Source organism: Hyperolius riggenbachi, chromosome 4 (assembly GCF_040937935.1).
Source record: "Hyperolius riggenbachi isolate aHypRig1 chromosome 4, aHypRig1.pri, whole genome shotgun sequence".
Lineage (NCBI taxonomy): Eukaryota > Metazoa > Chordata > Amphibia > Anura > Hyperoliidae > Hyperolius > Hyperolius riggenbachi.
Genome location: NC_090649.1, coordinates 169,915,678 through 169,929,432, shown reverse-complemented (window position 1 = coordinate 169,929,432; position 13,755 = coordinate 169,915,678). Strand labels below are relative to the sequence as shown.

General features: G+C 42.0%; 1 long non-coding RNA gene across 1 annotated transcript in view; it reads left to right on the top strand.

Annotated features, from left to right (window-relative positions):
* Positions 1–426: 426 nt before the first annotated feature.
* LOC137570585 (uncharacterized) overlaps positions 427–13,755 on the top strand; it is a 40,435-nt gene continuing 27,106 nt past the window's right edge. The window contains exons 1-2 of the long non-coding RNA XR_011031093.1: positions 427–525; positions 5,372–5,439. This is a non-coding gene — a long non-coding RNA (uncharacterized lncRNA). The remainder of the gene's footprint in view (positions 526–5,371; positions 5,440–13,755) is intronic.

Below are 13,755 nucleotides of genomic sequence, written 5' to 3'. Positions count from 1 at the left end.
CAAGTGTTGCAAAGTGATTGGTGCCAGGGTGCAGTGCTTGATAGCTTAAAAGGGGGTTTAAGTTTGCAAACTTAAACCCCCTTTTGCGCTTATCAATCACTGCACCCCAATCAAAGTGTGGGGATAAAGTCCTTTAAAGAAAACCTGAACTGAAAATTAAAAGTCAAAATAAGCATAAGTCATACTTACCTTCCATGTAGTCTACTCCTCAGTGTCTTTCTCCTGTCCCGCTTCCTGTTTGTTCACTGTGATCAAGGGAATTTTCCGTCCTCCATTTTGAAAATGGCCATTACCCATAATAGCTTTCTGGTCAGCACACTGGTAAACTATAGCATCGCTCACTTGAGCCATAGGGAGAAATGGACATTACCTGGCACATCAGTTTTCCTCTCAGCTGTAACTGACAACAACTGATATTTTACTGACAGCAACTAATATATTTCAGATCTGACAAAATATTGTCAGAACTGGAAGGGATTATTGTCAGAAGAAAATGGTGAGCTTCTGAGAGGAACTGATGACAAGGTAACTATGTAATGTTCATTTAAAGTTACCTCATGTGTTTATTTTAAATATTTTTACTCAGTACAGGTTCTCTTTAAAGTGATTGAACTCGCAGGGGTTCAGGACAGGACGAGCTGAGCTCACGTCATCGCCAATTAGCAGGCATAAGTTCGTAGCACTCACTATGTTACTCTGATAAGGCATGCTAACTCTGATAAGGCACGCTAACTCTGATAAGGCATGTTAACTCTGATAAGGCACATTAACTCTGAAAAGGCATGCTAAGTGTGCAGTAAGGGGAGCTATAGTGATAGTGCATCAACCCCGTTGTGTGGTGTAGGGAAAGTGCTGCATATGTATATGTACGCCACTGGTGAGCTGGGTGCAGGGTGAGCCGAATGACTGCTCACCCTGCTGCTGCTAAAATCCCCGGCGGTGTAAAATACTATTCCCCCTCCGAGGTATCTCAACTTGGAGGGAGATATAATTCAGGATCCGTGATCGCCGGAACCCCAAATTACTAACACTAAGACACTAAGGAGTGATCCGCTGTCATAGGCTGAAGCCTATGACAGCCAATCGCTGTCATTGGCTGATTGTGGGAGAGAGGGAAGGGAAAAAATAGTAAAAAAAATAGATTAATTTATTTAAAAAATAAACAAAAAATATTTGCACAAAAATGAATAAACATTGGGAGAGCGATCAGACCCCACCAACAGAAAGCTCTGTTGGTGGTCAGAAAAGGGGGGATCACTTGTGTGCTGAGTTGTTTGGACCTGCAGCGAGGCATTAAAGCTGCAGTGGCCTATTTTGTAAAAAAAATGGCCTGATAAAGCCTGTGGTCCTGAAGTGGTTAATGGATGGCAGTTGCTGAACTTATATGAATAGCTGACATGATGCAATGAACATAATGGCGCTGAGAAGTAAGTTGCTTAAATGTCTTTTTATCAATCAAACATTCTTGTCCCCTGATTCTGTAGTAATTGAGGATGTGTGAGTCACTGTTTACTATCAGAAATGGAGAGATCAGCACTTTTTTCCTGCTCTACGCAGGCGACAAGACCTCACAAACCTGTAATAAGAGGGATATGGATCCTGCAATATTTATTTCTTTTTAAACAATACCAGTTGCCTGGCAGCCCTGCTGGTCTATTTGGCTGCAGTAGTGTCTGACTCACATCATAAACAAGAATGCAGCTAGTCTTGTAATTTTAGAAACACCTGATATGCTGCATGTTTATTTAGGGTCTATGGCTAAAAGTATGGCAGAGGATCAGCAGGATAGCCAAGAAACTGGTAAAAGGAAATAAATATGGTAACCTCCACATTCCTCTCTTTACAGTTGTCCTTAAAGAATGATGATTTCTTTTTTACTTCAGTTTCCTTTCTTTTTCTTAGTTTGTAAGTATTTTTTTTTACTTTGTTTTTCTATAGTGAGTCTCTTCTGATCCCAAGCTTCTTTTAACCCTTTATCCTGTTTGCAAGCAGGTATTGCTAGAACAACATAGATGGCCATTGGTAAGATCCACCACCTGACTAACAGCAGCCCAATGGGGTTCATGAGAACTTCTGGCTTGGTCTAGTCCTGGTAGGGTTCTCTTTTTTTCTTTTTCTTATTTTGTAGTTATGTGTTGTTTCACGCAACTTGTGAAATTCTCCCAGCACCTAGCTATGATTCATTGTACACTGAAACTTTACAATGATCAAATTGTACTTAAGAAGGTAAAAAATAAAAGGACAGGTAACTGGACTTTGATATCCAAACATGTATAAATCATGTATTTTGTTTTCAGCCACTGAAGAGTAATTACTCACATCTGTCTGAACTTTGTACAGTACTGTAGGAAATGGTAATTACTTTCTGTACAAGCCATTCTTGCAGTATTATGCAATAAGCTCAGTGTAATGCAGAATCCCAGATGGTATGTGAGCCACTCTGAATGATTTATCACCAAAATGGGGATAGCTTAGACATAAGTCATGTGAATAGGGGGTGCTTGGATCTGTATTACTGAACCACTGAGGGTATTTGAATCTCCACTGTTTTTTATTTTCCAGAAAAATAAAGTATTTTTTCTCACAATAGGAAACTAAAAGAGACAAGGAAACAACAGAAGAAGCATGCTATTTGCTTTTCAAGTGGTTTAAGGAACATCTCAGCAACAAAACAATACCTGTATATAACACTTCACTAATTAAATAAATTAAATATTTTAAGGATGTGTGCTTTATTTTAAAGTATGGAGTCAGTTCACAAGTGCTATGTTATGTGGTAATAAAGTCTCAGGCTGTTCTTATTGATCACCACTCTCAGGCCCCATTCACAACTAAAAACAAAAATGCAAACGCAAGCGGTTTGTGTTTTTGTGGGCTGTTTTTTTCCCCTCTCGGCACTCCACTGCGTGCTGCGTTTTTTGTACATCGTGCTTTTATAAGTGCTTTTTGAGAGCGGTTTTGTAATTAACTCCCTGAAGCAAGTCAGGAAGTGAAATCTTTGACCTGGAAAATAATAAATACAATGTATTTATTATTAAAAACGGTAAAAAAAATCGCCTGTGCTTGAAAAAAGGCGGAAAACGCCACTAGTGTGAACCTCAGCCTGTTCTTATGTTACCTCACAAGTGGTGAGATAGAATAGTTATAGGATAGGAAGCCTTTTGAGCATGTTTTGAACATTTTTAAAAGACTACAGAGAAGATGGCAGAGAAGAAGGGTCTGTGTAATTTTGTACAGGAATTTTTCCACCTAGGACAGCTCTGAAAGATTATAGTGATGCTGAGCCAATTACTAAATTACAATCACCCAGATCCCTGCAAGCGATAACCCTTGTATTTGTGTATGAGGCTTAAATGGGCCCGAGCCCACCACTGCATTGCTGATTAAATTTCATCTCTGCAATTATGCAGTGGCAACTGAAAGTTCATAAACAGCACTGTCTGATGTGCACACTGATGCTCTGGAAATGTATGTGGGTTGGCAAGGCAATGGGGCCTAGCACATGTACAGCATTTCATTGCGGCAAAAGTTCCCCAGCTGCAGCCGCCCCCACCCCCTTGCAAAGTCAACAGGGCATTACCACAGTGGCGTAGGGGCTAAAATGCATGTAAGTCAATGGGCTTTAAATTTTAAACCCAGGAATCCCAACGATGTACTTCCTGTCAGGAAGGAAGTAATTCACTGGGCAAGGGGCAACAAAGGGCAAAGTGAGGGGCGTGTGGGGAGGGCGGCACTATGCATATGACCTTGCCAGTGCATTCTGCCGCAGGATCATACGAATTACATTTTTGGCGTATCGGTGCAATACGATGGGACAGAGCATGGCACTGCAACGCTATAGCCAGGTGTAAAACTGGCCTAAAGGACAGCTGAAGTGACAGGGATATGGAGGCTGCCTTATTTATATCCTTTTAAGCAATACCAGTTGCCTGGCTACCCTGCTGATCCTCTGCTTCTAATACTTTTAGCCATATGAAAAGCACATGAAATACCACATGATGTAGTCTTAAAATACAAAAGCCCTCTTTAAAATAAAGCATAAGGTGAACACCTTTGTGAATTAGCACTAGTAAGAAAATAATATAACAGTCTTAGTAAATTGACCCGTTTGAGTGCAGTAGGTGTTCCATATACTGTACCTCTTAGTTTGTCTGGCATTTAAAGCTAATCAACACTATTGCTGAGAAAAATGCAATCCTTAAAGTCCAGCTCTAAATGTAGCATTAAAGGCAAACCTCATTTCAGCTCTCTTGCATATAACCATGTACAACATGTGCGAGTAAAACACTGCTATCCACTGTGCTCCTAACAGAGACTGTGAAACTGCAATGCCCAGATTTGTTGACAATCCATGAATCGGTACAGATGTAGAAAATAAGTAGCAAGATCCTATGCTGGGCATATTGCAGACTTTGAGCTTTAAATATGTTTTTTTTTTTTTTTTAAATCCATAGCTGGTTCCAAACTGAAATGGAAAGATTTGTTTTAACAATGTAGAATTAAAAGCACTGTCACTGATATTTGTAACAGTTTTTTCACTTCAATAGTCAGTATGATCGAAATGACATGATAACATTATCTATCTATTAATTATGTTGTGTATAAAACAGTGACCCACACAGAGAGATACAACACAACACAATACAATACACTATAGGCATTTCCAATTTGGCCTGCAAAAGGATATGCAATTCTGTTCAGCTGGCCTTGTTCTGAACACAAAGTAGATGACTAGTATGCAAGTTTTACAATGGGGCCCCCCAAGCACTCTGTACATAACAATTGATGCGGCTCACCAAAACCTGGCAATGGCAACTACAGTGTCAGAGGTGCAAGAAGGGGATGGAGAAAAGTTTGTTAATAATTACCACTATTCAAATTATCTATAGAAGTGATTATTATGAGCACAGGACCAATAGAGAGCTAATACTGTAGTTGAGGGACGGCCCTTCGGGGCCCCACTGGCCCAAGGGCCTCGATGCGGTCGCAACCTCTGCAACCCCTATTGCTACGCCCCTGAGTAGTAGTCAATCACAGATTGTCCCTAAAAACTCTTTACATCAAGCATCTTGCTATTTATGACATAGTGACCCAACAGAGCACAAGCTTTGTATACAGATACTTCCCTGCTTTTGTGTTTGAATGGAATCTTTTTTATATACTTGTCTGTGATTGTCACTAAAAACACTTTACAAAGAGCATCTTGAGATGTATGACTTAACGACCTAACATAGTAAAAGCCTGGTGTACAGATGCTTCACTGCCTTAGTGTTTGAATGAAGCTGAATAAGCTTGTTCTATCCATTATATTTGTGGCTTCTTTTGTCTCACTGTGTCTGCAACATAACTGTAGTATATGTTTGCAATACAGGCTTCTTTTCAGCAGACCTCGGTGTGCATCAGTATCTGGAGGATTAGATCGAACTGAATGAAATTGAGGTAACTAACAACAATTAAGGAACTTGTTGTAATGAATGTGCATCATTAATCTATGATGCACTTTCAGCATATTGGAGGTTGAGGTTCCTTTACAGTATTGTAACTGTGATAGCAAGGCAATGGGGCCTAGCACACGTACAGCATTTCATTGTGGCAAAAGTTCCCCAGCCCCAACTTTTGTTTCATATTTTTGTTCATGCTTTAATGCAGAGGCGAGACAAGGTCCTCCAGCACCCAAGGCTGAGACACCAAAGTGCGCCCCCTCATCCCTCCCACCCTAGCTGTCACACACTGATTGCTATTAGACTAATAGGTGCCCCAAGGCCCCCAACCTCCCCAACACCTTAATCTCTAGTTATCTGTCTTGCAGTCACTGTCATGTATCCCCTTTTCTTATTTCTTTCTGCTTCAAACACAATTGGGAATGACAGCTGAAGGAATTGTGCGCCCCCTCCTACACTGCGCCCTGAGGCTGGAGCCTCTCCAGCCTATGCCTCGGCCCAGCCCTGCTTTAATGTATTTGCTTGTTGAACTTTCTGTTTACTGCTATGCACTTTCTGTCTCTGCAGTCTTTGCTCCTACAGAAATGTCATTCTTTTGAGCCCTTTCTGTAGTCAGAAAGTACATTAAACTTAATGTATGACACTTCTATGTCAAAGATAAGTACTGGAAATGCTAAGGTAGACTGTTACTCTGACCAGAGAAGTAGGTGAGAAGAGAAGAGCTACCTTTTGTGATTGAAACCTGTAGTCATCAGCAGGAACTATGCCATCTCACTCTCAAGCTTTAATATCAAACAGTTAAAGCGGAATATAACCCTGCATTTCAACTTTGCTCTAAAACATTATTTACAGTATATTATATGCAACCAGCATTTTTTTTTTACCAGACCAGCATTGGAAGGGTTACACAGGGCTTTAAAGTTCCTGCAGATTTCTGCAGACGCATCCGAACTTGAGAGAGATACATTTTGTTTACATAAATGTATCTAAGTGTGGCATGTGACTCATCTCTCTCACTGAGAAGGAGTTGGAGGACAGCCAAAGAGTGTGTAACATTTCTAAATATATACATATAACTAAATAGAATGTAACTATCTGAACTTCTGCATATCTCTCCAAGGAACTTAAAACCTCTGTGTTTAACCCTTCCAATGCTGGTCTAGTAAAAAAAAAATGCTTTTTGCATATAATATGCTGTAAATAATGTTTTAGAGCAAAGTTGAAATGCAGGGTTATATTCCGCTTTAATTTATCCAAATGAATCCACATTTGGAAGCCTGTTCATAAAAATATCTCCAGCTTTATTTTCGAGGTTTAAAGCAAACCTGTGAGGTTTGCAATGTACACATTTAGATACTTACCTCGAGATACTTACCTAGAAAAAAAAAACGAGCTGGATCAGGTCTGTGCTAGTGCTGGTGCACAGGCGGTTTGTGCTTGCAGACAATCAGGCTCCGCTTGCAATACAGGTCCATGGCCCTCTTTCAGTTCAAATCTGTATTAGAGAAGAATTGATGACCTTCAAGATAAGAACAGAGTCAATGCATTTATTGATCTTGTGGACCATTACGTCTTTCTTCATATTTTTACATAAAGTTGCCCAACGGTGCTCCGCTAACTTACATTGCAGCTGTGAACTTACAGTTCTTGTGGCCATTGTTTCAAAGTGGTGATATGAGCCACAAGTGCACCAATATGAGGACTGTTACCTGCAGTGACTGGGACTCAAATCATTGGATGATTGTTTGGGCCTGAGTGCTGCACATAAGCATTGCTAGCCTAGAAACTAGTGTGTCTGCTGCTATGGAGTGAGGGACAGCATATGGATCTCAATGAAGCAGCTTCTGTTGGGCAAGATGAGTAGGAGAATAATGTTCTTGGTGATCGATCAGACGTTGCTAAGGATCTGGAAATAATATGTATAGTAAATATTAAGTTCTGAGTGGTAAGACTTTACTTATGTGAAATGTTAGGCATTTAAAGAAAACCTGAACTGAAAATTAAAAGTCAAAATAAACATACACACGCCATACTTACCTCCTATGTAGTGTACTCCTCAAACTCGTTTTCCTCCATGCATCCTGTTTGCCCACTGTGATCAATGGAATTCTATGCCCTCCATTTTGAAAATGGCCACTACCCCATAACAGCTTCCCGATCAGCACACTGTTAAACTGTAACATCGCCTACTTGAGCCATAGGGAAACATGGACATGGACATTACCTGGAACATAAGTTGTCCTCTCAGCTATAACTGTCAGCAACTGATATATAACAGTATGTCATGGCTAAATCCATCTTCTTTATTAAGTTAGATAACTAAGGAGAAACTTTTTTTTTTTTTACATGAAAAATACAAAAACTAAAAAATTAAGAATGCTCTGAAGCGAGTCTAAATTCACTTTTTTAATTTGTAGTTATGTTAGGAGCTACAACCCCTGTTAAACCGCCGCTAACCCTCTCCTGTTTCCATGGAGCGCTTCCTCATAGAGGCAGAGCTTATGGCTGTAGCTCTGCCTTTTGGTGCGTCAATCCCTGCTGATCGCTGCCTCTCCCTGCCCCTCTCAATCTGCCTGCACAGAGAGGGGCGGGGGAAAGGCGGAGATCCGCGTGGTGATTGACGAGCATGGAGGCCGGGCTACAGCTGAAAGCTCTGCCTCCATGAGCAGCAAAATCCACGACCAACAAAAGTTGTGGATTTTACTGGGGGTGATTTGGGGGGGTATAAACCCCTCGTTTTGCCACGGGATGGCGGCGGTTTAGCAGGGGTTGTAGTTCTTAACATAACTACAAGTTTAAAAGTGAATTTAGACTCGCTTCAGAGTCTTTTTAAATTGTATTGTTACATAAAAGGACTTCTAATCAGAGATTAAATGACTAGTCCCTTATTATGATCCTAGTCTACCCTGATCCCAAGTCTACATGACAACTTGAATCCTTTCTGATGACAGCTTTCTGTTGACTCCAAACAATAAAATAAATTATGAATTGAAATCTACCAGCACTAGAAAAGTACTGCCACCACAATCCAGTATTCTAGTGTAATGCTGTCAGATATGTTTGTGAATGTATCCTTTTCTGCATCTTCCATGATTATTTCAATACATTATTTACTTTGAATGATCTTTTGAGTTAGGAATTAAGTTTAAGGTGATGGTATAGGTCTAATCATTTTTATTTGGCCAAATAATGTTGCACTTTCACGGATTTGACTTGGCAGTTACTGATCGAACACAGACAATATGATACAATGACAAACAGCATGGATAAGTACAGATAAAGGACAGTATAGGCATTACAATAATTGAAAAACCATATTAAGCATTCATTTTCCAATTCCAGTTCTGTACAAAAATGTTCTTAAGTCCCAGCAGTTTCAGAGGTAGTGTGGTTCTGGATTAACCACCATTAAAAAAACATTAAGACATAAAGCAAACAAACAAAAAAAAAGGCAGAGCAATTTGCTGAGGCTTCCATGCTAGTGTGTGTGTGTGTGTGTGTGTGTGTGTGTGTGTGTGTGTGTGTGTGTGTGTGTGTGTGTGTGTGTGTGTGTGTGTGTGTGTGTGTGTGTGTGTGTGTGCCGTCTTGAGCGTAATGGCGTAATTACGATTTCGCGAAATTTCGCGTAATTAGAGTAATTACGTGTATGGCCGTAAGTACATAATCGTAATGAAGAAGGATTTCGCGAAATTTCGCGCAAGCGTAATTTTCGCATAATTTTCGCATTGCAACGGTTATTACGAAATTAATGCGTATGGCCATGCTCCCGAAGCGGAAAAGTTGACGCATGGATCAATGTTAGGTAGCTGCCGACTTTAAGGGTTAATAGCAAAGCCCCCTTAAATGCTAAGAGCCTCAAATTTGGAGAATATATTAAGGAGATCAGAAGGAATAAGAGGAAATTTTTTTTTTTCAAAAAGACCTTATAGTTTTTGAGAAAATCGATGTTAAAGTTTCAAAGGAAAAATGTAAACATTTAAAAACCCGCCGTCTTTAACGGTTAATAGCAAAGCCTGCTTAAAGTTTAGGAACACCAAATTCGCAGGGTATATTAAGGGGATCAGTGGGAATAAGAGAAAAAAATTTTTTTTCAAAAAGACCTTATAGTTTTTGAGAAAATCGATTTTTAAGTTTCAAGGGCGAAAATGTCTTTTAAATGCGGAAAATGTCAGTTTTTTTTTGCACAGGTAACAATAGTGTATTATTTTCATAGATTCCCCCAAGTGGGAAGAGTTTTACTTACTTCGTTCTGAGTGTGGGAAATATTAAAAAAAAACGACGTGGGGTCCCCCCTCCCAGACCTCTTTAACCCCTTGTCCCCCATGCAGGCTGGGATAGCCAGAATGCGGAGCACCGGCCGCGTGGGGATCCGCACCCTGACTATACCAGCCCGCATGGTCCATGGATTGGGGGGTCTCGGAAGGGGAGGGGCAGCCAAGCTTTCCCCTCCCCCTCTGAGCCCTTGTCCAATCCAAGGACAAGGGGCTCTTCTCCACCTCCGATGGGCGGTGGAGGTGGAGGCCGCGATTTCCTGGGGGGGGGGGGGTTCATGGTGGAATCTGGGAGTCCCCCAGATGCCCACCCCCCCTCCCAGGAGAAATGAGTATAGAGGTACTTGTACCCCTTACCCATTTCCTTTAAGAGTTAAAAGTAAATAAACACACAAACACTTAGAAAAAGTATTTTAATTGAACAAAAAACATAACCACGAAAAAAGTCCTTTAATATTCTTAATTTACCATTAATACTTACCTGTCCCTTTAAATAAATGATCCCTTGAAATAGCCTCGGAAATGTTCTATCAGTTACAATGTAACAAAGTTATTACAATGTAACAACTTTGTTACATTGTAACTACGCCGCACCCGACGTCACTCGCCGCTCAGCCGCCGCAGCATACACTTACGCGTCCGTGCAGGACGCTAAGTCCCCGCAGCTCCCGCTGTCCACCCCACCCACATCTGTCACCCACATGTGAGTGACATGTGGGTGACATGTGGGAGAGGCGGGGAGGGCAGCGGGAGCTGCGGGGACTTAGCGTCCTGCACGGACCCGACAGAGCTCTGAGCTATATAGCTCAGAGCTCTCTAAGCATCTTTGTATTTGGGCTCCAAGGAGCCCCATTGGTCCTTAGCAGACCAATGGGGTTCCTTCTGATTTGAAGGTACCCCATTGGTCTGCTAAGGACCAATGGGGATCCTTGGAGCCAAAATACAAAGATGCTTTAGAGAGCTCTGAGCTATATAGCTCAGAGCTCTGTCGGGTCCGTGCAGCGCAGACGCGTATGCGGCAGCGGCGAGTGACGTCGGGTGCGGCGTAGTTACAATGTAACAAAGTTGTTACATTGTAATAACTTTGTTACATTGTAACTGATAGAACATTTCTGAGGCTATTTCGAGGGATCATTTATTTAAAGGGACAGGTAAGTATTAATGGTTAATTAAGAATATTAAAGGACTTTTTTCGTGGTTATGTTTTTTGTTCAATTAAAATACTTTTTCTAAGTGTTTGTGTGTTTATTTACTGTTAACTCTTAAAGGAAATGGGTAAGGGGTACAAGTACCTCTATACTCATTTCTCCTGGGAGGGGGGGGGCATCTGGGGGACCCCTTTTTAAAGGGGACTCCCAGATTCCACCATGAACCCCCCCCCCCCCCCAAGAAATCGCGGCCTCCACCTCCACTGCCCATCGGAGGTGGAGAAGAGCCCCTTGTCCTTGGATTGGACAAGGGCTCATAGGGGGAGGGGAAAGCTTGGCTGCCCCTCCCCTTCCGAGACCCCCCAATCCATGGACCATGCGGGCTGGTATAGTCAGGGTGCGGAGCCCCACGCGGCCGGTGCTCCGCATTCTGGCTATCCCAGCCTGCATGGGGGACAAGGGGTTAAAGAGGTCTGGGAGGGGGGACCCCACGTCGTTTTTTTTTAATATTTCCCACACTCAGAACGAAGTAAGTAAAACTCTTCCCACTTGGGGGAATCTATGAAAATAATACACTATTGTTACCTGTGCAAAAAAAATGGACATTTTCTGCATTTAAAAGACATTTTCGCCCTTGAAACTTAAAAATCGATTTTCTCAAAAACTATAAGGTCTTTTTGAAAAAAAAAATTTCCTCTTATTCCCACTGATCCCCTTAATATACCCTGGGAATTTGGTGTTCCTAAACTTTAAGCAGGCTTTGCTATTAACCGTTAAAGTCGGCGGGTTTTTAAATGTTTACATTTTCGCCCTTGAAACTTTAACATCGATTTTCTCAAAAACTATAAGGTCTTTTTGAAAAAAAAAATGTTCCTCTTATTCCTCCTGATCTCCTTAATATATTCTCCAAATTTGAGGCTCTTAGCATTTAAGGGGGCTTTGCTATTAACCCTTAAAGTCGGCGGCTTTTTTATATTATACGGAGCGTTACGGTTTAACGCGAAATTACGGTAGCGTTTAATGCGAAATTACGGCATGAACGAAACGCGAAATTACGCGTTGAAAATTACGCTTACGGTATTTTCAATTACGATTTTAATGGCAATTACGCTACTGTAATTTCGCATCGTAATCGCAAATTTCGCATGCGTAATTTTAGTAATGCGAAATTACGAAAATTTCAGCGTGTGTGTGTGTGTGTGTGTGTGTGTGTGTGTGTGTGTGTGTGTGTGTGTGTGTGTGTGTGTGTGTGTGTGTGTGTGTGTGTGTGTGTGTGTGTGTGTGTGTGTGTGTGTGCGTGCGTGTGCGTATGTATGTGTGTGTACATGTGTACAGTGTGTGTATACAGTATGTGTGTGTGTATAGTGTGTGTGTGTGGCATGTGTGTGTGTGTACAGTGTGTATGTATACAGTGTGTGTGTGTGTGTATAGTATGTGTGTGATGTATGTGTGTTAAGTGTGTGTCTGTGTTGTGTTTATGTGTGTATGTACCTGATTTGGTAGAATAGGGGGGGCATCCAAATTTTCGCAGGGGGGCCCAGTGGTTCCTAGTTATGCCCTTGGGCCCAACCGCAACCAGAGTATTAGCTCTTTATTGGTCCTGTGCTGATAATATTCACTTCTATAGATGCTCTGAATAGTAGTAATCATTAACACACTGTTTCCATCCCCTTCTTGCAACTCTGACACTGTGTTTGTCCTTGGTGTGGTTTTGGTGAACCTTATCAATTGTTATGTATAGAGTGTTTGGGGGCCCCAATGTAAAACTGTGTAGCTACCCCCTGGATCTATCATCAGGACCCTCTAGATGCGGATGACTGCCAAAGTTCCTTTGGCAAAGCAGTCACAAAAGCCAGCACCATGGACCGTTTTCTCCGCACCTCTGGGAATCCAAGATAGCGCTGATCATGAAGACCACACTGACTGCACAGGCTGGTGCAGCCTTGAGCATGGTATCAATTACAACGCTTTGATTGAAACAGCCAGAGACTAGCACTACTGCACCATGCATGACTCTTTGCAACATGTCTTTTTATCTGCTGGTTAACTACCTAAAGACCGCATCACACCAATGGGCGTGTCCGTGGTGGCAGCCCCAGGACCGCCCAAAGCCAATTGGCTTCAAGCCCTGGGGCGTCAAGTCCTGTGCGCGCATCTCCTGCTTGGTCTCCCAGTGGCAACTGTTAGACGGCGAAACTGTTGTGTTTTACAGTGCTGCTGCAGCACTGTAAAACACAACAGTTTCTCCGTCTAACAGTCACCACTGGGAGACCAAGCAGGAGATGCCGTGTGACAGACTGTCCCCTCTGTTGCTATGGAAGTATGGGGACAGCCGTGTGACAGGTTGTCCCCTCTGTTGCTATGGAAGTAATCGTCTGTCGTAGGCTGAAGCCTATGACAGCCGATCACGCTGATTGGCTCGCAGGGGGAGGGAGGGGGGATTATACAATAAAAACAAAAATAGTAAAAAATATTATTAAAATAAAGAAATAATTAAAAAAACAAACACCTGGGGGTGATCAGACCCCACCAACAGAGAGCTCTGTTGGTGGGGAGAAAAGGGGGGGGGGATCACTTGTGTGCTGTGTTGTGCGGCCCTGCAGCTTGGCCTTGAAGATGCAGTGACCAATTTCTCAAAACATGGCTTGGTCTTTAGGGGGTTTAACACTGCAGTCCTCACGTGCTTAAAAATTGAAGGCAGACACAGCAGGCCTCGGGGATCACACCATTGCACTGGAGGAATAGTTAGATGGTACAACACAGAAACAGGGAGATCTAAGATGAGCAACGAATCTTGCTCACTGATCTCAAAGATGAAGTTCTAGAAAACAGAGAGAGGAGGCAGAATATATGAGTCAAGATGAACCTAATGACAGTGAAAGCCGATCAGATTGT